At 39.7% G+C, this 24,123-nt stretch overlaps 1 long non-coding RNA gene across 1 annotated transcript in view; it reads right to left on the reverse strand.

Moving 5' to 3' along the window:
* Positions 1-23,899, reverse strand: part of LOC120597079 (uncharacterized) — a 32,749-nt gene extending 8,850 nt beyond the window's left edge. Inside the window, exon 1 of the long non-coding RNA XR_005651333.1 lies at positions 23,502-23,899. This is a non-coding gene — a long non-coding RNA (uncharacterized LOC120597079). The remainder of the gene's footprint in view (positions 1-23,501) is intronic.
* Between the last annotated feature and the right edge of the window lie 224 nt (positions 23,900-24,123).

Raw genomic sequence — 24,123 nt, forward strand, 5'->3', positions numbered from 1 at the left:
ACATAAACAAATAATGAAGTCATATGCCCTGAACCTAAAAGAGATCAGAATGGATTTATATGAAATTTGGCTCAAACCTAAAGAAATCCCTTCATTAGGTCAATAAGAATTGTATGTTTCCTCTTGTTTCTACATTGGTTTAGGGCGTTTTCATTACTGAAAATCTTTCGGGGGTGTCAGTGGAATTGAGGGTCTGCGGTCTATATACAGTAGACTCTCATTATTTATGGCAGTTGTGTTTTCTAACCTCACCGTGAACACTGAGTTAGCAAATATCGAACAATTGCTCCCGAGGGAAATACAAGGTTAGGGTCCTGTGAGCCTCTGATCACAAAATTGCCATCCAATCATCCAGATGTAAGCTTGTTTTATGTGCATTGCTGTTTAGAGGCACCTTATTTAATATAGATTGTGATACAAAAAGGAGCTCACAGCCAACATCACTGTCGCTCATGCCAGAAGGAAGCCTGTCCAACACTGGTGTTTTCTTCATAAGGCAAATCATAGCTTTCCTGCGCCGACGACCACTAGACGGCACTTTGGCACTACCTGTTTGGAGGGCATTTTAAACATCAAAATCATCAACAAAAAAAACATGTCTGCAAAAACCATGGCACTAATAGACCATGGAAAAGACACTTGTTTTCAGCCTGAAAGTTGAAACAAGAAGTCAGAGCATTGACTTATTCAATATCAGCTGGGAGCATGTGCCTGGGGACTCAAATTTTTTTGTCGTTCTGTGAATGTCCACAAATGACCATGAAAGGGCAATGAGTATTGATTGAGAAGAATGGGGGTGGGGTGGGGGGGGGGGTGCTGTTATAAATAAATTTCAGTGAGAAGGTGAATTCTCAAATCCAGAGTCCATGACTAATGATGATTGACTGTGTTTGTCATCTTGTCACCAATTGAAGCACAAGATGGGAAGGATGATGGAAGTCTGGGGGACTAGAGTATTTGTGAACTTTAAGATTCTTGAAAGCTAGATGCATAATGATCATCAGGTACACGTCTCCTTAGTGTCTCCAGAAGTTGGAGATTATGGCTTCTCTCAGAACCCCTGCTCTGCCTAATTCAGGAGTCACCATACTCATTTCATTCTATACTGTGCAGTAACAGCAATACCCCACACCCAAAGCTCTCTGTCTTATTTCTCTTCTTCCTTCGGTCTTTTTTACATCTGCCATCCAATATTTTTCCAAATAGTGTTAATATACATTACTATCGCTAAGTTAAGTTTTCATAATATCAACTTTTGATTCTGACAAGTACCCTGAACAGCATTAAGTATTCGCAATGGCAGGTGAAAGTCGAAAGCACAGAGTTCCAGGCATGGTCTCACCTCGCTCTTTGCTCTGCTCTGACTAATCTGGTAATGAACCCTGTGCAATATGGTACCACAAAACCCATCCTTTTTATGAATAGCTAAGACAGAAGGCAGCCCACTACTGAATGTTTTATGTTCCTCCTCAGAGAGTTTCTGCAGCTGATTCAAATCTTTGCAAAATTATTCTGCAATAATATAACCACTTGGGAGAACGGTTGGCTGTTTTTGTAAGAATTAAACATATACCTATCTTATTAAATATAAGACCCAGCAATTCTACTCCTCGTACATCTCCAAGAGAAATAAGTATATATGTCCATTTAAAACCCTTGCCCAAGAAAGTTCAGAGAACATTATTATGAATAGACAAATGCTCAAAACAAAGAAAGAGTGAAAGAATAAATTTTGATATATTCATGCAATGGGATTCCTACATAGCAATAAAAATGAAAGGAATCGATGGATGAACTTCAAAAATAGTGTGTTAAAAGAAAGAAGCCAGACACAAAAGAACATAGGGTATGATTCCATTTGTAAGAAGGTCAGGAACGAGCAAGACTAATCTAAAAAGGTAGCAGTCAAAATGGTGGCTCTTCCTAACGGGTGGTTTTGACTAGAAAATGGCAAGAAGGAACTTTCTAGGGTGTTGGAAATGTTCTATGTCTTGTTCTGGGTAGCGATTACAGAGCTTTATATGCATGCAAAATTCATTTAGCTGTTGTGTTAGTTTCCTGTTGCTGCCATAACAAATTGTCACAAACTTGGTGGCTGAAAACAGCGAAAATGTATTCTCTTACAGTTCTGTAGGCTGGTATCCTGCAAAGGTCCCAGTGGGCTAAAATCAACAGATTGGCAGGGGCGTGTTCCTTTTCGAAGGTTTTAAGGGAGAATATGTTTTTTCGCCTATTCTTCTTCTAGATGCCACCCACATTACTTGCTGCATGGTCCCTTCCCTCCATCTTCAAAGCCGGGAATGGGGATTAGGGGGAGTCCTTCTCCATCACATAGCTCTGGCTTCTGGTTCTTCCTCTCTCTTCCACTTTTAAGAACTCTTGTCATTTCATTATGCCCACCCAGATAATCTAGAATCATCTCTCCATCTCAAGGGCCTTAATTTAAGCACCTTAGCAAAGTCCCTTTCATCATATATGGTAACATAGTCACAGTTTTCAAGGATGAGAATGTGAGCACCTCTGGCAGTCCATTATTCTGTCTACCACACACTTAAGATTTGTGCATTTACTTATGTATAGATTATACCTCAGTTAAAAAATAATAAAGTTTTTTGAGAATAGAAAAAAAAATCAGGGGACAGAAATCTGGATAAAAACCCTGAGAATATCAGGTTTATGAAGCAGTTTATGAAGATTTAGGACTGAAGCCAACAGAATACAAACTACTAAAAGTTAATTCACAGCTCACTAGTAAGTCGACCATAATAATTAGTCCAATTTAGAAATCGAAAACAAGCTTATGTTTTGATTTAGCTGAAGGACATATGTATACAGTATATAAAAATGTCATGCAACCTATGAATCAATTTCTGTGTTTATTTCATGCCCCTAATACTACTTCACCCAAGAGACTGTTAACTATGACTTGATGAGATGAATCATTTAATTTGCAGTTCACTTTGACTTTTAACTGGATAAGCAAGCCAAGAGATAAATCATTATCACAATCTTGAAGGTTTTTATTTTGAGCTTCCTACTTAAATTTGCAATGGATTGAAAAGGTTGTAAAACAAATGTTTTTTAAATACACAGATATTATATGAAATAGATGTAAAAAAAATGGTATCAGCCTTGTTTTTTTAAAGGTATTTTAGCTATTGTTCACATTAAAATATACTCACAACAGATACTTACTATTTAAATTAATAGCATTTGCCTAATAAGAAAATAAATGCTCCACCATATGGCCTCAGTTACATTTACACTATTTTGCAAATATGTATTACATTTGCTTTAGGAAAAAGGACTTGGTAGATTAAACTAAGAAAATAACATAAGATGAAATGCCATACCTCTGGCTTTATGCCAGCCTAATCCAGCTTACCTGTGCACCTGCTGCCCTGCCAGAGATCTGGGCCATCTCAGTTCTAGCATGCCCCTGAGTCTGGATATTGTGCCAAATGTCTTTCACTACAAGCAATATTGCTTCTCCACTGATTATAAACAATACTACATCTGAACATTGGCATTTTCCTGGTAAGAAGAATACTCATATATACTGTTTGCCAGATGACAAATACCTTATTATTTTCGAAGTTCAAGAAGAAAGGAACTTTTATGGGCATGGGATTTAGTCCCTGTAGGTAAAATCTCAGGCACTGATATTAGTAGACAATTGCTCAGACGGGACAAGTCATCCTCCCAAAGTCACACCGCCACTAAGAGATAAAGAGAGCATTTGAACCCAGGCATCTGACTCCCATGAGATAAACCACTATTTGTACCATGTATTGCATTATTCTGTGGCCTCCCACAAGCCACAGAAATCATGGCAATGTGTGCATCCACCTTAAAACAAGTCTGCCTCCAACTCCATGCATTGGGCTGGTCAGGGAGAAGGGACATAGTGTGCCCTGGGCCTGATGACTTGAAGTGTCATTGAGGGTCCAATTGGAGACTGACTCCAACTTGAAGGATCCCAAAATTTTGAATATGTCCCCAGAATGTCCAGGCCAGTGAGGCAGTTCCAGAGGCATTCCAGCTTCACTGGAATGTCCCAGGAAATAGACACAAAATCCCACTAAAAACATACACTTAATTTCCCCAGTGCGAGCCCACTTAGGAAAATCTCCTAGATACTGATCACACCAGGAGAGCCTATGCCTTTTGTATACGAGGCAGACTTTAAGAATCGTGGAATAACAGAATCGAGATGATGCATCCCCTGCAGCTTCTCAATTTTCAAGCTGAGGGGCTCTGTACAGAGAGCTAAAGGTACCGAGACTACTCAAACCTGCTTATAGAAACACAGCTTTCAAAAACCCAAAGGCATAGCATAGCCTTATATCAACAGCAATTTGCCTCTGCAAGAATCTGCCATTCAGAGACATGGGGTTGCTCCCTAGCTCTTCCAGGAAGTCCATTCGTTTATTCAGGGAATTTTAATTTAGCACCCGCTATAGGTGAAGTCAGTGCTAGCGCTGGGATTAGTGCAGTGAACGAGACGAACTGGTCCCAGACCAGCTGGCATTTACTCTACAGTTGAGGAAGTAGACAAAGAGATTTACTGACCAAACGATCAAAAAAATGCACACAACAAAACTTACTGTACTAACCATTGAGAGGGAAATCCACTGAGTGCTAAATAGAGAATAATTAGGTACGGCTTTCGGGAACGAAGTTGAAGGATGAGATGAAGTCAGCTTTTGAAGAAATGGGAGAAGGTTATTCAGGGAGCAGGAAGAAAAATTGATATTGCTGATGCAGGCAGACACCCCACCCCTCCACCCACAGGCACCATTTCCCCAGTACCATCATCCCTAGTAACTAGCATGCAAAATGACGCTTGAGTATAATTCTAGCTCCCCCTTTAAGATCTCAGACCACAACCTGTGTCCGAACATCTCGACCTCATGAGGAAGACAGTTCAGTACAACCCGAAGACCTGAATATTTGCAAAACCCAGGCTCTGGCCCCAGCTCTGCCCCTTCTCAGCGTGGCCCCTTGTTAACCTTGCCTCCATTCACTTAACTAGCCTGGGCTTCTATAAACTGCAGGCGTCAGATTGTAAAATCCCTTTCATCACTCATGGGGCTTGTGATTAACTACGACTGTAAGTTTGTACCACCCCTTAATCTTTTTTATTGCATCACATAAACCATACAATATGACATAGTTTCTAGTCCATATTACTGGCTTTTAGGAGTTTATCCTTGTGGTTTTCCAAAATGGATAAAAAAGGAGGACCATTCCTAGCGGTCCCTCCCTCTAAACAACCCAACCAAGCAAATGATTTTCTCCTAAATGTCCTATCTTGCATTTGCCCATGGATAATTTGCCCTTAATACTGAGTTCGCATCCCATTTTCCCACATTATTAATTCCACCTGGCATTTTCCCCCAGTTTCATTCATGCACGCCCAAGATGTCTCCTTTAGAACTTCCTTTTTACTTCCTTTCCCTTTCTCTCCAGGCAGACTGCACCACCTGCTCCTGGCAGACTCCGGGAAGTTTATTTTAAACCTGGCCCTCTGTACACATGGGCGCAGTGCTTCTCTGCAGCATTTGGAAGCAATTTCCACTAAGTTATTCTAATTCCCACTGAATGACCCAAATGTTTCAAAACAGGGCAGATTTTTGTCCTAAAAAAAAGAACAAAATGTATCGTTCCATTTATATTAAGCCGAAAACAAAAAGCAAAACTCAGAGATACCGTTAGAAGTCAGGAGGACGGTTACCTTTGAGGAGGAGGGGGAGTGGCTGGGAGGGGACATAGGTGAGCAATAACGTCCCACTGCTTGACCGAAGGAGCGTTGTCCAGCGTGTCCGCTTTCATAACTCATCAAGCCTCACGCTTAGGGGTTTGATATTTTCTTGGGTGTGTGTTATATTTTCACTTGAAGTTTTTTAAATAAAAAAGCCCAAACTACTCCCCATGCTTTATTTAGTATCACGACCTCCACAGGTAATTTAGGGTCCTTTGGACTCTAATTCGGGTTCCCCTGTCTTTTTGCCACGTGACTTTCCGTGTCTGTAGAATGGTAATGACTATGGTACCTGCCTCAGAGGGATGTTCTGAGCATTAAGAGTTACCATCTACACAGCCCTTAAATGATGCCAGGGCCATTGAGGAAGTATTTAAATATTATTTCTCACATATAGGCAAGATGACTGGAATCATTACCAGACTTTAAGGTGCAGCCTTAGGCATAGGGTCTGGTCCTGAGATGCCCTGGAGGACCCAGACCCAGCCTACGCGGCTCCTTGATCCCCAAACCAGGTAAATGTCACCTCTGTCAATGTCACCATAATTCACCCAGTTGTTAAAACCAGAAACCTAAGAGTCGCTTTGGATGCCTTCCATGTCCCTTCCCCATCCAGCTCTTATTGAGTGTTGTCAGTTATCAGAAGAAGAAGAAGAAAAACTTCTCAAATATAAAACAAACGATATTATTCTTCTTCAAAATGCCCTTGAATGGCTTCGCATTATATTTTGGGGGAGGTGAGGGGGAAGGGGAGTGGTCCCCAAATCCCTTGCTATGGCCTGCAAAGTGCTGTGTGTGATATAACCCCTCCCTGCTCTCAACTTCGTGGAGTACTCTATTTACAGATGAGGAAACTGAGGCACAAAGAGGTTAAGAAACTCATCACCAAGGTTACACCACTAGTGAGCAACAGGCAGGATTTGAACTCTGACTTCAGAGCCAGCACGCTGAATCCCCACGCTCACAATCCCATTTGTTTTCTGCCCCGGAGTCTGACTCAGGCTTGTCCCTCCACTGGGAAGTCTCTTCTTCCACTTTTTGTGTGGCTGACTTATTCTTACCCTTTATATCTCAGTTTAAATGTCGTTCTGTCAAACAAGTTTGCCCCGAAGACTCTGTACTAATTAGGCATCTCCCGTCTTAATTCTCAGCCCTTTCTTTGATTGCTTTGTAGCATTCACACTAATGAATAATCCTTTGGTCCATTCATTGGTTTTTCTCTGCCTTTGCCATCAGTACCTAAGCCCCCCAAGGGCAGACACTGTGTCCATCTCGTTCTCCCCCATTTCCCTGGTTGAGACAAAGCAGTGTTCGACAAACATGAGACAGACCAAGATGCATGATTTCCACACTGGACGAGTTACTATCTAACGAGAGGGAGGATTAACCCAGTATTTAGCCCACTGTTTTTATATACTTTCAGGTATTAATAGAAAATGTTTTCTTAAGTTGTGAGTGATTTTTTATTCTTATTTGACATCAGTTTTATAATCTTGTCAAGCACGCATTCATTCAGAACACAAGATAAAATAAAGTTGTATGCCTCATCCTCCAGTACACTAGAGCTGCTTCCCTATCTCGTGGCCTCAGGGCAGTCTTCCCAGGGAGCAAGAAAGAAGCTACAAGGTCTCTCAATATTTAGGCTTAGGCATTGGAAGTGTCGCTTCTGCCCCATTCTGTAAGTCAAAGAAGGACACAGGGTCAGCCCAGAAGCAAGGGGAGGGGAAATTGACTCCATCTCTTAATGAGAGGAGCTGCAAAATCTGGAGGCCGGGTTTTTCAATTTACTGCAGAGCCCACCATGTCAGCCCTCTGCTTTGTCACAATCAAAAAATTATCTTCAAACTCTACTAGTTTGCTGAATGAAAGTAAACTTTTTGCTACCTGGTGAGATTCTCAGTGATTCCAAGTTTGAGGAGAAGCAGCCTGCAAATAGTCGGATAGTCACTGAAAATAATGAGATCATGGCAGGCTTGGAGCTAAAACATAATGTACATCACGGGAACTTGCAATGATTTCTGGGAAACTAAGTATAAATCTGAGAAAAATGCCCCATTTAAAATGAGAATTCTCATCTCTTGATTAACAAAAATTCTTTCAAGAATTTTCTGATAAAATTAGCATTACCATCAATGTTATTTATGATTATCTTTTTGAAAATGATTTTTCTAGAACATTATCAGCTGTGATGTGTCTCACCTACTTTAATAAGTGAAGTCTTCATTACTTGAAAGAAAAAACACAGACTCTGTATAATAATACCATGTTTATTTTTGTGAGTAAGCCTAAATCCCTTCCTTTAGAAAATGAATTCAAACAGCTGTCTGCCATGAAGTTCCTTTTAAAGGCATAAGTCTCTTTGGTCGGGCTTTGCCAGAGTGTATTTGTTTTGCCTTTGAGCTCTACATATGTTCGCAAGCCCAAAGTCCTCGTTTGTTTATAAAGTGCAACGATATTGTGCTGATGATGCTTCTACTCCCAAATCAGAACAAAGGATATAATATCTCTGGTTAGTGATTTCTTAATAGATAGTAGAAACAGGAAAATATTAATAATTATTATCCATAAGTTACTTGGATTCAAACCTCTTGAGATACCAACTAGACGATTTTGTAAAGTGAATCCGACCTTATAGATCATAGGATTAACCCTAGATAAATAAAGAAAGGGGGAGATTTGAAAAAAGTATCTTTAATCTAGCACTTTTATCTAAGAGGGGTCTGATCTAAATCATTACTTCTTAAATTTTTAGTGTGCATTAAGAGTCACCTGGAAAACTTATTAAAACACAGATTCCTGGGCCCCACCCTAGAGATTCTAATTCAGTAAGTCTTGGGTGGAGTCTGAGAGATGGCATTTCCGACAATCTCTCAGGTGATACTGAGGCCGCTGGTCCATTAATGACACTTTGAGTAAGACCAGCCTAATCTACATCAGGTGTGAAAAGAGTAATGGCTACCGGTCAGACTGCCATTCTGGTAGGCCGTGTAAAGGCCAGGAATGCCTCCCATCTCGCTCTGCATCCTTTACAGTGTGACGTTGCCGATTCTCCCGTCTGGAATTGGAGTCTATTTTTCAAGCACTGGAACTTGTGCTGGCCTTGTGACATGCTTTAACCAATAAAACGCGCTGAAAGTAACATTATTCGAGTCCCAGCCCCTAGGCCGCCCTCGCGGCGTCCACGTTTACCTTTTTGGAAAACTGTCCTGAAATTGCCATATGAGGAGCTAATCTAACCCAGTAGAAGAGAAAAGACGATGGAGGAGAACCGAGAATCCCCAGCCGACAGCCAGCACCTGCCAGATGCGGACGTGAGGCCATGCTGGACTCCGAGCGCCGCTGACCTCCAGCTGAATGCAGCCGTGTGAATGAGTCCAGGAAAAATCAGTGGAGAACCTGCCCCGTCAACCATCAGGAACGTGAAAAATAATAAATCACTTTTTTAAGCCACTAAATTTTGGGATGTTTTGTTAAACAGCAGTTATTAACTGATATAGCCATCTGCCTGTTTCAATGAATCTGGGTAAGGAAGGATCCTGAGAATCTGTAATTAAGACGAAAATAACAATGTAACAGCACTTTACAGTCAGCAACGCCTGCGACAACATGGCAGAGTCCACATGAATGAGCAGCCTTGTGACGCATTGGCCCACCCTCGTTCCAAGGTGCACTCATCTCTCATAAATAAATCTTCATTCATTATTCTATGTCCGAAGGAGTAAATAACAATAACATAGTCAAGAAAAAGACCCCTGCTTTTTCAATCTCACTTTTAAGCTTAAAAGATATGAGCAAAACTTGCTTAGAAGCACAGTATATGATCGTGTGCAGCAGAGACATCCTCACCACACAGGCAGAGTGCTGGGCGGGGTGAAGAGGAAGCAATCTTTCCGGAGCACAGTCCCTGATAACTTAGCATTTACTCTGTCACGAGAAATGAGAAATGGGTAAGATTCGCATTAAAATAACATCTTCCTTCATAGTCCCTCAAAGGAATGACTTAAATAAATTTTACAATATACAACCCTTATAATATTACCTCCCCTTTATAAACCCTTTATAATTCTTTAACTTCCATTTTCAAAGAAATGATTTGATGTGAACCTGAGAGGTAAAATATAAAACACTCATTGTCCCACTCAAAAAAAAATGAATCTTTAGTCCAGATGTAAGTGGCTCGACATCTGATTGATAAACAAATCAATATTCCTTAGTTAATACTTGAGTCACCCCAAGTTAAATATATCACAGTGTGGTGGTTGAGGGACTCTCATTTCAGAAGCAAAACAAGTATCAAGAGTGCTGATGTAGAGATCAGTTACTTTGCTTCATTTTCCCCAGTTTCATATTTACTATGTCTGGGGCGAGATCTCGAATCTGCAGTTTTAATGAACATCCCAAGTCATTCCTAGGCAAGTGGTCCTTGGATCAGTTTTTGGGAAATCATGGGGTTTAAAAAACACAGTGTTGGAGCAACGTGAATCCAGCCTGAGCCCTGGCCCTCACTGGCTATTTGAATTTCGACAGGTTTATCTCTCTAAGATTCAGAATCTTTATCCGTAAGATGGGGACGTAAGATTGCTGTATTAGTTTGCTTGAGCTGCTACAACAAAGAGCCACAAACTTGGTGGCCTTACAACAGAAATTTATTATCTCACATCTCTGGGGCTACAAGTCAAGGGGTTGGCAGGGCTGGCTCCTTCTGAGGGCTGTGGTCAGCAACAAGCCTCTCTCCTCGCTTCTGGAGGTTTGCTGGCAATTTTTGGCGTTCGTTGGCTTACAGATCTCTGCCTTTATCTTTACATGGTGTTCTCTCCATGTAAGTGTCTATGTTCCAAATCTGAATCCCCTTTGTGAGGACACCAGTCATGTTGAATTAACAGCTCACCCTACTCCAGTATGATCTCATCTTAATTAATTATATCTGCAATGACCCCTTTCCCAAATAAGGTTACAGTCTGAGGTTCTAGGGGTTAGGACGTCAACCTATGAATGTGTGAGTAATACCATTCAACCCACAAGTATCCACCTCTCAAAGTTGCACTGAGACTTTAAAAAGATAAATGTGTGTAACACATTTAGCACAACATCTGGCATGTATAAGCCCTAATAAATGACAGCCATTAACCATTACTATATTCCATTGTCTCCCGCAATACTGGGAGTATGTGTCTCCTTTCTACCATTACTAGAGGGTGTGACATGTAAATGTCCTTTAAACGAGAGCATTGGCCCTTTCAAAAAAATGGTTTTATATGCTACAAAGATAAACGATCTGATACCTCTTTGATCCTTTATAAAATATAAGAAAATATAATAATGATGCAAATCCTACTAATATACTCTGGATCGAGAGCTTCTGGGAAAAAGGACGACTGCCTTGGTGCTTTTTTCTGCTTTATAAGACAACTTCTTTTTAAAAGTGCAGCTTTTAATTATATTACTTAGGCCCCAGGGTACTAAGTCTTTTCTAATCTTTTGCCTTTTGTACAAGAGTTTTGTGATTGCTTCAAGGTTTTATTTACTTATATATACCTTGACTAATAGAATTGTTGAATCTCTTGGAAATTAAACTAATTTAAAGAGTTTATTGTTTAACTTAATAATTAAATTCTCCCTTGTTTTTCCATAATGTGCCTCTCCTTGAAAAGATCCACCATTGTAAAGTAAGTAGACTTGTATAAGAGCAGTTCTCAGAGAAACAGTGTCTAGTCTATCTCCCATTAAATTATCCACTTTGCTGATTGTCTACTGAAAACTTAAACTCTTATAAAAGAGAGTAAGTGAGAGCTAAGGTACTTGCTCTGCTATTAACCCTCTAGTGACTTTTTGCAGAAGTCTGAAAGCTCTTAAATTATGTCATTTCTTGGCTGGTACAGCAGGGACAGGTAACTATGTAATGCACTCAAGTTTTTCATGAAGTTATAAACATTCCCAGCTAGGGTCATCAGTATATGGTCAGAGTCTGACCTTTTGCAGGACTCAAAGAAATATTCTCCGAATTCTTTCAAAATCATATTGGAGTCAATATCTGGTAAGATAAAGGAAGTTGGGTATGATTTGTACTTAGCGATATCTCCCCACATAGTCCCTTCATCACAGACCTGAGAAAGATAACTTATAATCATACCTCAACTCGTAAAATCCTTCATAATTTTTAAAGTTCATTCAAGAGATTGAATTTGATCTTTTGAAGCAATCACATTTTCTTGTCCCCTCTTTTAAAAAAGCACACTCTAAAGCCTATTAGATTTTGCAATCTCGTAGGAGACATCTATTGTGTTAGCCTGGCCAACATCTGGCTCCCTCTGTAAGTCAGCACCTGATCTTCTTTCAAGGAACGACGCCTTTTGCAATACCTAAGCCACGTGATTGGATGAGCTGACTCCATTCTCCATGAACCCTCAGGCTCTAGAAGTGAGCGCATGATTCAGATTAGCCGATAGGAACATTTCATTTTCCAGGCCACAATTACTGATTTGGGGATGGACCCATGACCCAATATGTTTCAAAAAGAATTGGCTGTAGTCCCTTTATTAGAACTGTTGGAAAATGTGAGCCATTGTTTTTTTCAGAAGGTGGGAAGCCGGCATGATGCCAACTTTGTCACCCCAAGAGAAAACTTGCCCAAGAGTGAAGTCAACGTGAAGACAAACAGTACCAAAAACTGAGGGAAACATCACTGATGATGTTTGGCACTTGGATTTTGCTGTGCTTGAAACACTGCTGCTTGATTTTTCAGATATGTGGGCAAATATATCATCTTTTTAATCCATTTAAGTATCATTTCTCTTATTTGAGAATGAGCATATTTTAAATATATAGTCATGCTTAACAGTGGTCTCAAGGTAGAATACATAAACAGGTGTGTGTGCATATTTACGCAAACACATACTTGTCTAAAAACATCAGATAAATAGTAAAGTTATATAATTGCCATGTTTGCATCTCTTGTTCATAAAGGTGTATTTATCAGTACTTAATAGCATCCACATTCAATGAATTTTTAGTTTATTGTGTTATTTATCTCACTTCCTTCTCAACTCTCTCAAGGTATAAAATTTAAGAGATTGGCTGTATCTTTTTTTACCAAAGATTGTTCTGCATATTTTCGGCCACTGAAATAATGCCTAAGAGATTATCCATCTTCCTTAAACTTATGTCAGAGAGCTTATAAATCATTTTACTACCAAGTTATAAAGCTCTGGAAATATGAGAGAGCTGAGAAAATGGTCGGAGGTTTCCAGGAGCATCTCTGACCACGTCGTGACCATTTTCCTCTTCCTTACCCAAGAACACGTCCCTTTCACTTTAGTTAAGAGCCAGCTTTCAATGATTATACTCAACCGCAGACGGAGCTGGGTTTGCATGCGTTTTCTTGGTGCAACCCACTGAGTGACGAGCCGTGTGTGATTGCCCTGCAGCGTCCGCGGAGCTGTTCCGAACACGGTGCTGAATTGAATAACCCATGACCGAAGGGTTTGCATTCATTTCTTCAGGCTCTGGCAGCATTACAATGTGCTTCTCAGGCTCAAAACTGTTAGGTTGCTCTTGTGAGTGTCCTCAAAGCCAAATCTACTAGAAAATAATTTGCCAGACTAATTGCAGCACAATGCAAACCTCTGGGCAAACGCAGCTGGTTGACCGCTGGGTTCAGTGCCAGAAGTAGGAAATGGCAAACTCAGACTTCAGGGTCTGCCCCTAGTCTGCCCTTGTGAGATAAAGGTCTTTGCAACATAAAACATTATAGATTGATGCAGACAGTTCTATCAACTATTATAGGATGTTACTTTATTCATAAGAATGTACTTAATTGTTATAGATCAAGAGCAGAACCAAGAAAATAAAATAATATAATACAATATAATAAATACAACACAACACAACACAACACAACGCAACGCAACGCAACACAACACAACACAACACAACACAACACAACTACAATACAATACAATACAATACAATACAATACAATACAATACAATACAATACAATACAATACAATACGTATTTTAGAAATTCGGGGAGATGCACATTTGTGACGTTGTACATTTTCACCTTAAACCATTGTTTGGTTGCCTAAGCAATATCACATGTCCTACCTGGATTAGTTGAGTTGATCTTAGAGAAAAATAATGTCCAGAATGTTACCTGAAAGATAGTATGTGTGTGTTTGTCTGTATGTGTGTATATTTGCTACTTAGACTCACTTTATCACAAAATGTGGTCCAGTCCTTTCACAAGTACTAAATATAAAATATATAACTGTTATCTTTTCTAAAAGTAACCACATCAAAGCCCATTATACTTTTATTTGTATACCTTTTGTAATTTCAAATGCTTAAATACTAAGTGATTTCATCAACAAAAAATTAGTAAATATAAATTGCAGGTTAATAATCATTCCATTCAATATTCTTTAAGGTCAACAAAGACAATTTCAGGTCATTTTTGAGTGACACTTCATTTACATGACCTTATAAATAATATAATGGAAAAGAAATATTTTTTAATATGCTGTTTAAGTTGAAATAATATTTTACTTCCCTAAAACTATACAAAGGTCAGATCCATGATGCAAAAAGGACTTCTCTATGCATTTTGTTAAATTTAAGTCCAGTATTTCTGTGCTTAGCCAAAGAAAATTTTCTTTTCTTCCTGGTTTTCTACATCTATATCCTGAGTTTTAACTGCTGTATTCAAGTCAATTTCATATCCTACTTTTTGGGTCTCAGACTTGTACTTCACTGATGCTGTAACTCTTATTTACTGATTTATGCCTGACTCCTATAATTTATAGTCTTAAAAGAGCTTCCAGCTAAGATCCAACCAACTTTCAGCACACCTTCAATGAGTAATCAAAAAGCACTCTGAAATACAACGCTATGAAAGAGAGATAATTTTTTCCCTTTTTTTGAGTGCAACTTTCTAAATGTATGAATGGTAAATACCATAGAACTAAGTAACATTGACTGCAAAGCTCCATTATGTATGTATTACCAATTTATTAAGGATTCACATATATAAAAAGATTACATGACTTCAGCATTTGGTTACCAGCTTGCTTACTAGATATAAATTATATATATATATATTGCTCTGAAAATGACTTTCCAGAGCTGAAAATTATTAATATTGAACTTAATGCATTGGATCTTTGGTAATCAAAGCAGACCCATGCGAATATCTTCAGTGAGTGCTATTTTCATTACGAAGTAAATTTTGAATAAAAATATTCCACTTAAATTTGGATGCCAGTTTTAATCATGTTCAAGCACTCGTAAATGTCTTATTAATTATATTTTCAAAAATATTTTCTCCTATGCTCACCCTAATACCCACAGTTGCGACCATGCCTTTCTGACTCTTAACATGCACTTCATCAATTTCCTTCAGGACATTACACAAACAGTTTAAGAGAAGCACAAGCAAAATTTAGCAGACCCGGCAATTCAATACACTCTGTCCAGTCTTGACAAATTAACCAAATTGTGACTACGAAGTTAAAGCAATGACTCTTGTGGCAGTGATGGGAGTAAATTAATAGAAATGACTAATTAACTGTTGTATCTTTTGTTTAGTGTTCTTGAACTTCCTGTTTATGAAAAGGTATTTGTCATTAAAGGTTTGCTGCTTTATTTAATTAATGTAATGGGGAAGCCTCAGAAGGAAGGTAAGCTGGATTACCTAATTACATGAATTATACTAATTAGCCCGACATGGCAAAGTCCCTTCCCCCTCTGCAGAATTTCAAGTCCTCTCCTCTCAAATTAGCAGCTTCTTCAGCTTCCAAATCCCTATTTTATCTGCAGAAATCTAGTCCATGCTGCACAGTCTCTCTTTAATTTGACCTCTAGAGGGCGATCCTTCCTAATTTTAAAAGGATCGGATTCTATGGGGAAGAGCTGAGAAGCTAATCAAATCCCAGAAGTAGAAAATAGTCATCTCTTGTGAAGACTAGGACAGGGGAAACCTATCGTGGCTTTCAAGTTACCTGTGACATACCCATTACCTCAGTCTTTATTTTTCACACTGTGTCTTTTTTTTTCTTCCATTTCCTCATTGGCGAAATGTCGAACCACCTTAAACTATCTTGGATGTCGAGAAAAAGTTAAGTAATCTCTAAAAATCCCTTCCAGCTATGTAAATCCTACAACCTTCCTTGCGTGATGTTGTTTCTTGGCACCAAAATAGTAACAGCTGTTTGCTATATATCAAAATATTAACATATTAGATGTCTCATCTCTAGCTTCCTCTTCCTGGATTTTGTTTGTTTTGCCTGGGCTTGTTTTAAGAGCAGAAAGGTGCCATCTACTAAATGAGAAAGATAGCTATATATTGCGAACTCATACAAAATACATCGTACCTGTCCTTTATAAGTTCAAGTTTCCAAAAAGTCAAATAATCATCCAAAACGTCTCTTTATTTCTGGGAGGCAGAGCTAGATTTTAATTTCAAAGTTTTAAGATGTTTATCTGAGATTTACTTGCTAATCCACCTCCTTTCTATGATTCCACCACGAGGCTCCCTGTAAAAACAAGATCTAACATTTATTGTGTGCTTTATGTGTGCCAGGCACTGAATTAGGCACTTGACCTGAATTATTTAATCTCTACGATGCAATCTTAAGATCCACTTTATAAATGAGGATCCCAAAGCTCAGAGATGGTGAGCAACTTGTCCCACATCACTCACAGGTAAGTTTAACTATAATTCAGCCACTTTCTAGGACAGAGTTTATTTTCTTGTGCACTGCTGCCTCATCAATCTGAGAAGACTCAAATGTCTCCTAATCTGTAAACTTTTAAGTAATCATTTCTTGCAAGGACAGTAAAGATAATTCAAAGAAATCTTGGGGTGGAAAGCAATCAATTTTCTCCATATTCTCCCTTGCAAGATGATTCATATTGCTTAGAAAAATTCTAAATTCTGATTTCACCATACTGGGTAGTGTTTATGTTGCATATTTTGGAGCCAGACAGCCTATATTGAAAGTTCAGCTCCTCACTTAACTAGTTGAATTACTTTTAACAAATTATTTAACCTCACTGAGCCTGTTTCCTCATCTGGAAACTGGATAATGATACATCCTTCACAAGTGAGGCTTAAATAAACAGCTCTATGTGAAGTGCTTACAACAACTGGTAAGTTCTCAGTAAGCACAAACTCTTATTTTGATTGAGGTCAGAGGGAAGAGAGGTTTACTAAAGAGGATCATTAAACTTAAAAAAAAAAAAAAGGCTGTGTCCATCATTTAAGCTAAACAAATAAGACTTTTTAAAGACCCCATGCAAATATTGCAAGTGGGTTTTGGTTTCTGTTTGGCTTGTGTGGGTGATATGACTTCCGTGGTTGCATAACGAGGTTGTTTCTGGGCAAGGTAAAAAGTCTACCTAGTTTAACAGGTCATGTGCATATTTCATTCCGAATGCCAGACCCCACCCCTTCTCCTTTGCAGGGAAATTGACATGCCTTATTTCTTTAAGAATACTTCAGAGAGACCAAGTTGTTCTTACAGAAAAAGAAAGAAATCCATCACAGCAATCTTGCTTCCTTTCCATCTCTCTTAATCTGTACATTTCATGAAATTTAGTATTTCATCTCAATATCCTAACCCTTCCAGCCACTCTATATTGCTTCTGTTCTCAACAGCTCAGTCTGAACTTCAGAGTACAGCCTCTCCTTTGAAAATTACAACCTGTATTGTCAATTCAGGGTTATCTCCTAATAAATATTGTACTTGACATGGTGATGAGTCCACAGCAGCAGCCTCTGTTTACTTTCCTTTGAAATCTTTATGTCAAAACATCTGTCAGTAAAGCAAGATGTCAAAGAAGACACCTCCTGGGAGCAGCTGGTGGAGAAGACACCATTGGTGTGTCCACTTGGAAGGATCGAGGGCCCTAGGTTTTGCCCCTTGGTATGCTTATTGCTGTGGAATCAGCACATTCGTCTTTTGGGGTGCTTCCATGTACAGCCCAAGCTTTTTTACAGTGAAAATAGTTTCATGTCATAAGAGGAGGTAGGTTGCTTCATATATATAACATATGTATTTATAATATATGTATTATATAATATATGTAATATATGATATATATAATCAGTTTAATTAATCCAGCTAAGAGTTCATGAAGAGGGCAATTCTCTATAATCACATACATATACCTCTAATCCAGTGTATGGCAGCCTTTAACGTATGCCCAGAATTTCGTTTCTAAAGTTACCTTCTCACAGTAACATTCATCGCATTTTTTTTCTTTCTGCCTATTGAAGTGTCTCAACCTTCTCACTATCGACATGTTGGACCGGATGATTCTTTGTTGTGGGGGACTGTCCTGTGCATTGTAGGATGTTTTGAAGCATCTTTGGCCTCTATCCACTAGCTGCCTGTAGCAAACCCCTCCCTCAATCGTGACAACCGAAATTGTCTACAGACAGTGCTAAATGTCCCCTGGAGGGCAAAATTGTCCCTGGTAGCAGCCACCAATCAACTAGTATTGGCCTATAACTTTTAAATAACATTTTTTATTCTATTTTTAAATATTAGTAGTAATTACTAAGGTTTTACTTTTTTCACCTGATTTTGAACTTTCCTTTTCTCTGCCAGTGGATGAAAGAGCATTCTATAAATATCATAAAGCTTTAATCTGGCACTGTTGAGTTATGAAAGCTAGAATCAATTAGCTGTGTGATAGTCCAGGTCATCGAAAGTGAAACTAAGCTGCAACATCATCTATATACCTGTTCCAAGGTTCAGGTTAGTGGACTGGCTGGCACGATCTGATTCTAGTAGTCTTCTGGCTTATGATCCCTCCACAATGCCTCCCCCATGGGATCCTCCATACAAAGGCAAGCAGTTGCCTCACTGTGGGAGACGCCACGGCGACGCACAGCAGCTGCAGTGCGGGCCCCAGGAAGCAGTGGGAACTGAACAATCCTGCTTCTGTGTAATCTGACTGCCAAGGAAGTGGAAAACAACCTGTATATTCAAAGCACAGGCATCTGTGGCATTGCGGCCAACCCTACTTTAGGTTCTGAAGTATGACCAGGTTATGTGGTTCACCGTTTCAGCATCCTCCTTATTCACAAGTCCAACCTGTCTCCTACTCCACAGGAGCTTCTAGAGCATCACCCACCTGGGCTTGTCTGCGCTGGTGACTTCTCATGCTTACACCATCCTCTCATTTAAATGACCATTCCTAGACCCTATTTGCAGCTGATCTTACAAACTAATCTGCAGTTAGCTAGGTCGAAATTTCTGAACTGGTGACCCTTGGGCCAGATCCAGTCCCCGAAACATACATTTATTTAGCCAGCAAGGTATTTTTAAGCTTTTTTTCTTTAACCGTCAACAATTTATAAACCCAGAAAGTTTATCTAAAAATTCTAGAGTTCCAGCATCTCTTAAAGAACTCACATGTGACACAACTGGTGTTGAAACAGCCAGCCGTGGCTAAGTCATAGATAGAAACCTCTTTAGATGGATCAGATCATGTGCTCCCTGCTTCCCTCATTTATTTGTGTGACCTGCTTCACCCCCTGAGGCATCCAAGTATGTGATTCTTTCATTTGAATCCCAGAGATTCACCTGCCAAAATTGTAATCATTTCTGGAAAACAGAATCGGCAAGGCTAATGAAGGATGTGAAAAATTAAAAACAATAACTAGGCTTTTAACGTTATTAATGCACTTTTCACAGACAGTATACTTCCCTAACAGACAACCATCAAATGCCTCTTATCAAGTGCTATTTTTAAGGGCTGTAATCAAATGCCAGTCACAGTTTGAAGTACTCTACACAAAATATTTCATCTAATTCTCACCAGAACCACTCAAAGTAGGTACCATTATTATCCTGTTATTGGAGATAAGGAAACTGAGCCGCAGAGAGGTTAAGAAGCTTGTTCCCATGTCAGAATCCAGATGGGGCAGTGATTCTAGACGCCCAACCTCCAAACATGCCTCGGCTTCTTACTGTCTCTCACATTAAGTCAGTTCTCACTACAACCCTGAGGAGCCATCTTTGTTACTGTCATCTTCACAGATAAGTTAAGGAAGTGTCCAGAAAGTCTCTGTCAAAGCAGTGCAGAGAAGACACTGTTTCAGTACACACCTGCTTCTCAGAGTTGCCCCGAGCAGCAGAGCTGGGGGTTCGGTACCAGACCTGCCGTGGGAGGTGTGAGCCGGGGGTCTGCTCTGCTCTGTTCCAGTCCCCAAGCCCTGTGAGGGGTCAGTACAGGCCGCCAGGAGAACATTCCAGATTCCATAAGCCAGGAGGCCACATCACCTGAAGGACGGGACCCATCTGCCAAGGCTCATGCCAAGTCTGCTGAACTTGCCGTGCCCTGCACAGCGGTTCCTGCTCTGCCAAGATGCAGAAAAAGTCAGAGCCAGGCAGTAGAGGCGGAAGCTGGCACAGTTGGAGCATAACTGAAGCAAAGGTTGCAAAGTAATGCACCACCAGTACACAGAAAGGACAACACCTAAAGGATTCAGAAGTGATCGACCTCTCTTCTCTAGTTCTTCCAAATCTATAGCCCAGTCTTGGATCTCATTGACCATAGCACACGCAGACCTAGATGAGCTCGTCTCAAGCAACACAAGAGATTGCTCCTCTTTGAAACATGCGGTGGAGCAGTGGAGAGAGCCGTGGACTTCCTGGCAAACAAACACTCGGCCAAAAGCCTAGGAGTCATTCTTGATTGCTCCTTTTTTTTTCACATCCCATGTTCTATCTGTGTAGATCCTATCAGTTTTTCTCCAAAACTTATCCCAGATCCATTCTCTTCTATTCATCTCAACTGCTAACTTCCTTGGCCAAGCACAGTCGCCTCTCACTTCTTGCCATGTCCTAAAAAGTCCAGTCTCTCCATTTTCATCTTCACTCTCCATTTACTAAACACTAAGAATCCTGACTTTCTTTGTTCCTCAAATACATCAAGTTCTCTTCACTTGCAAACACTCTGCCCACAATTCTCTTGTTCTAGATTTTTTCCATTGCTATTTCCTCACTTCCTTCATTTCTTTTCTGATGTCACATCCTTAGAGATTGCTTCCTTGACCATCATTTCCAAAATAACCTTCATTCGTTATTTTTTCTATCCCATCCCAGCTGTCTCTGTCCCCTCACAGGGTCACATTTTTTAAACTTAGTTAGCACTTAGCACTGTCTGAAATTATCTAGTGTATGTATTTGCTTACCTGTTTCTTATTAGTCTTCCTCCACTAGACTTTCATCTCCATGAGAACATAGACCTTGTCTGTCTTTTTCAAAGCTGTGTCTTCAGCACCTAGAACTATGCCTGGAACCCAGTAGCTGCTCAGTAAATATTCATTAAATGAAAGAGCAAAGTTATAAATTCATTATCTTGTTTCTAGCTTTGGAGAGATAAGAAAAGAGAGTAAGAAGACACAGAGAAGTTAGAAAGAAGGAAAAGAACATAGTCATATCTTTTAAGCACCTACAAGAGGGTGAGCACAGTGCCTTGAATGTAGTAGGTTCCCCCCAAAAAACGGTGTTTGTTTATACTATATGCCCACTGATCTATATGCACAATTTGCACTTAATGCTTTGATAGATCCTATGAAGTAGACATTAGTGCCCCCATTTTTACAGAAAAGGAAGCCAAGGGGGGAAGTGCTTAATAGCATAGGCCAATCAAACTGCTGGAAAGTGACAGAACCAACCCCGAAACCAGAGATTTTTTTTCCCCTCCCATCACTCTGTGACTTTGAGTACTGCCTCAGAGATTTACTGCCGTGACCTTACATCCTTGAACTTTCTCCTTCAAAAAAATTGGCTGAAAAGGACATGCCTCCTAAATCTTAGGAATGTGGCAGAGGCAAAAAGATAACACTTAAAATTGCATCGGTGTCTTGGAAGGAGAGCACCTATTCATGGCATTATCTCTTCATTATTTGGAATGCCAGAACAGATTGTGTCCATGTTGATCAAGTGAGGTCAACAATTGAAGGTTTGATGTGTCCACTCTTGCTCATGTGCCTTCAACAGAGCTTCTGTATCTGCTGGTATCTAGTAAGTCAAGTATGAGGACCCTAGGTTTCCCCATCAATTATGATGTCTTACCTTGAAAAAGAAACATAACGTGGTCAGACAGAACGATCACGAACCTATAAACAAATCGCTTTTCCCATTTTGAGAATCTTTATTAACAATCAGTTTGCAAAGACCTGATGTACTATTTTTTTTTCAAAGAAAAAAATAGCATATTGGAAGTGTAAAATGGCATAGCCACTCTGAAAAGCAGTTGGACAGTTTCTTTAAAAAAATTAAACTTATGCTTACCATATGACCCAGCAATTGCATTTATACCAAAGGAAAATATATGTGTGTGCACACAAACCTCTACACAATTGTTCATAGCAACTTTAATCAAAATAACCAACCAGCTGTGGTACATACGTGCCGCGGAATACCACTCGGCAATGCAAAGGAGGGAACTATTGAAACAACATGGACGAACTTCAAAGGCATTAAGTTGAGCACTTAAAAAAAAAAAGCCAATCGCAAGGTCACATACCATACGATTCCACTTATACGATTATCTAAAAATGATGAAATTATAGAAATGGAAAACAGGTTAGTAGTTGTCATAGTTTAGTGGTGGTGGGAAGAGGGGTGGGCAGCAAGAGGGAGATCTCTGTAGTGTTGGAATAGCTTTGTATCCGATCGCTGTGGTGGTTACACAAGTCTACACATGTAATAAAATGAGATGGAACTACACATACACATTGTACAAGTCAGTTTCCTGGTTTTGTCACTGTACTATAGTTATATAAGACCTAACCATTGAGGGAAACCAAGTGACATGTACAAAGGAATTCTCTGTACTATCTTTGCAACTTCCTGTCAATCTGTAATAATTTCAAGGAAAAAAAAAATTTTGAAGTGCATATTTAAGTCACTCGGGGTATTTAGGAAATGGCTGGTATAAAGCAAATCATTTGTCACCTAAAATAACTAAGTCACATGTGTCATAAGGATTTGTAATATAGCTCTTAAATTTTTCTATCCTCGTAAATGACCTGAACAAAGTTTCCCCTAAACCACTGACCTACAACAATGCTTCTCATTTTTCAGAGAATCTCACTCAAAGTTAGCTTCCACCAGTTAGGCAAGGGTTGGTACGCCCTGGTCCAGTGAGTGTCCAGCACACAATATCTGCCCAGCAAATACTGGTTGAGTAGATACATGAATATAAAATAGTAAGGATAGGTATATTCGAATAGAAAAAGACAAATCTACGTGAGAAATATGGGATAACGATTAATGAAGGAAACAATTTGTAATGCTAGAGAATAAAGACTAGAACAAGGGGAAGAGGATATTTCTCAATTAGTGCCATAGTGCTTTGTGCAAATACAGAAAATGCTATTCTTCTTAGCAAAATCAGACATTCTAATAGAAACAATTGAGATGAGCCACTTTCTTAGGCTAATTCTAGGAAACTCCTTTGAGTTCCAAATCAATCCAAAATCACAGTTCTATATAGGTAGATGTAAAGATAATCAAGTTTTGCAGGTCCTTCTATTGGTTCCCAACCACAGGAGTTCCCCCAGGTGAAATCTGAAACTGCCCCCCATACACAGAGAGCAAGAAGAGACCAAAGAGAGAGGGAGACCACTCCAGATGGGTAGGCGGCAGGTGTAATAAACTAGGGAGCTTACATATGAGGTATATCATGGGCACCACAAGACTGATCTTCACACTCACCTGAAGAATCTTCAAAGTTCATATTGAAGCCTTAACTGGGTTTGGTCACCTATTCATTCCAGGTGGTCTCAAGTACATCTGACTGTCTCAGGGCTGTGTCCTTGAAAACAGCTTCTACTCTGGGAATGGTGCACAGAACATACATTCCAAGGACAGGGGAGGGGGTTAGGAGCCTCCACCGGTCCATGTCCAGCTCTCAGGTCAAACAAACGGTAGTCACGTCCTCTCGATGACCTCCTCCAACATTCCAATACTGGTTTCAAAACAATTCTGGAAGCAAAGATTGAAAATGCTAATGATTACATTTATCCTAGAGTGGTAAAAAGCGTCTGTTTTCCTCTGTATTTTCCCCACTTAAGCTAAGTAAACTCAGCCTCAATGTCTATTTCCCCCTTGGGTTTAATCCCGGGTGACAAGGTCAATGCCTCCAAGGGCTGGGCAGGTCATGTAAATGTGTGAGTCAAATAAGAGGTAGTGAGATGGTGAACAAAAGAGTGTGCCTCACCTAAAGTCATTCAAATTCAATTATTATAAAAAGAAAGAAAAACCACACACATCTTGCCAGCCCAACATATTTGCAAACTCTGGTTAGACCATCAGGGCCCAGGGCAGTCGCCACTGG

Source organism: Pteropus medius, unplaced genomic scaffold (assembly GCF_902729225.1).
Source record: "Pteropus medius unplaced genomic scaffold, Ma_sr-lr_union100, whole genome shotgun sequence".
In the NCBI taxonomy this organism is placed as follows: Eukaryota; Metazoa; Chordata; class Mammalia; order Chiroptera; family Pteropodidae; genus Pteropus; species Pteropus medius.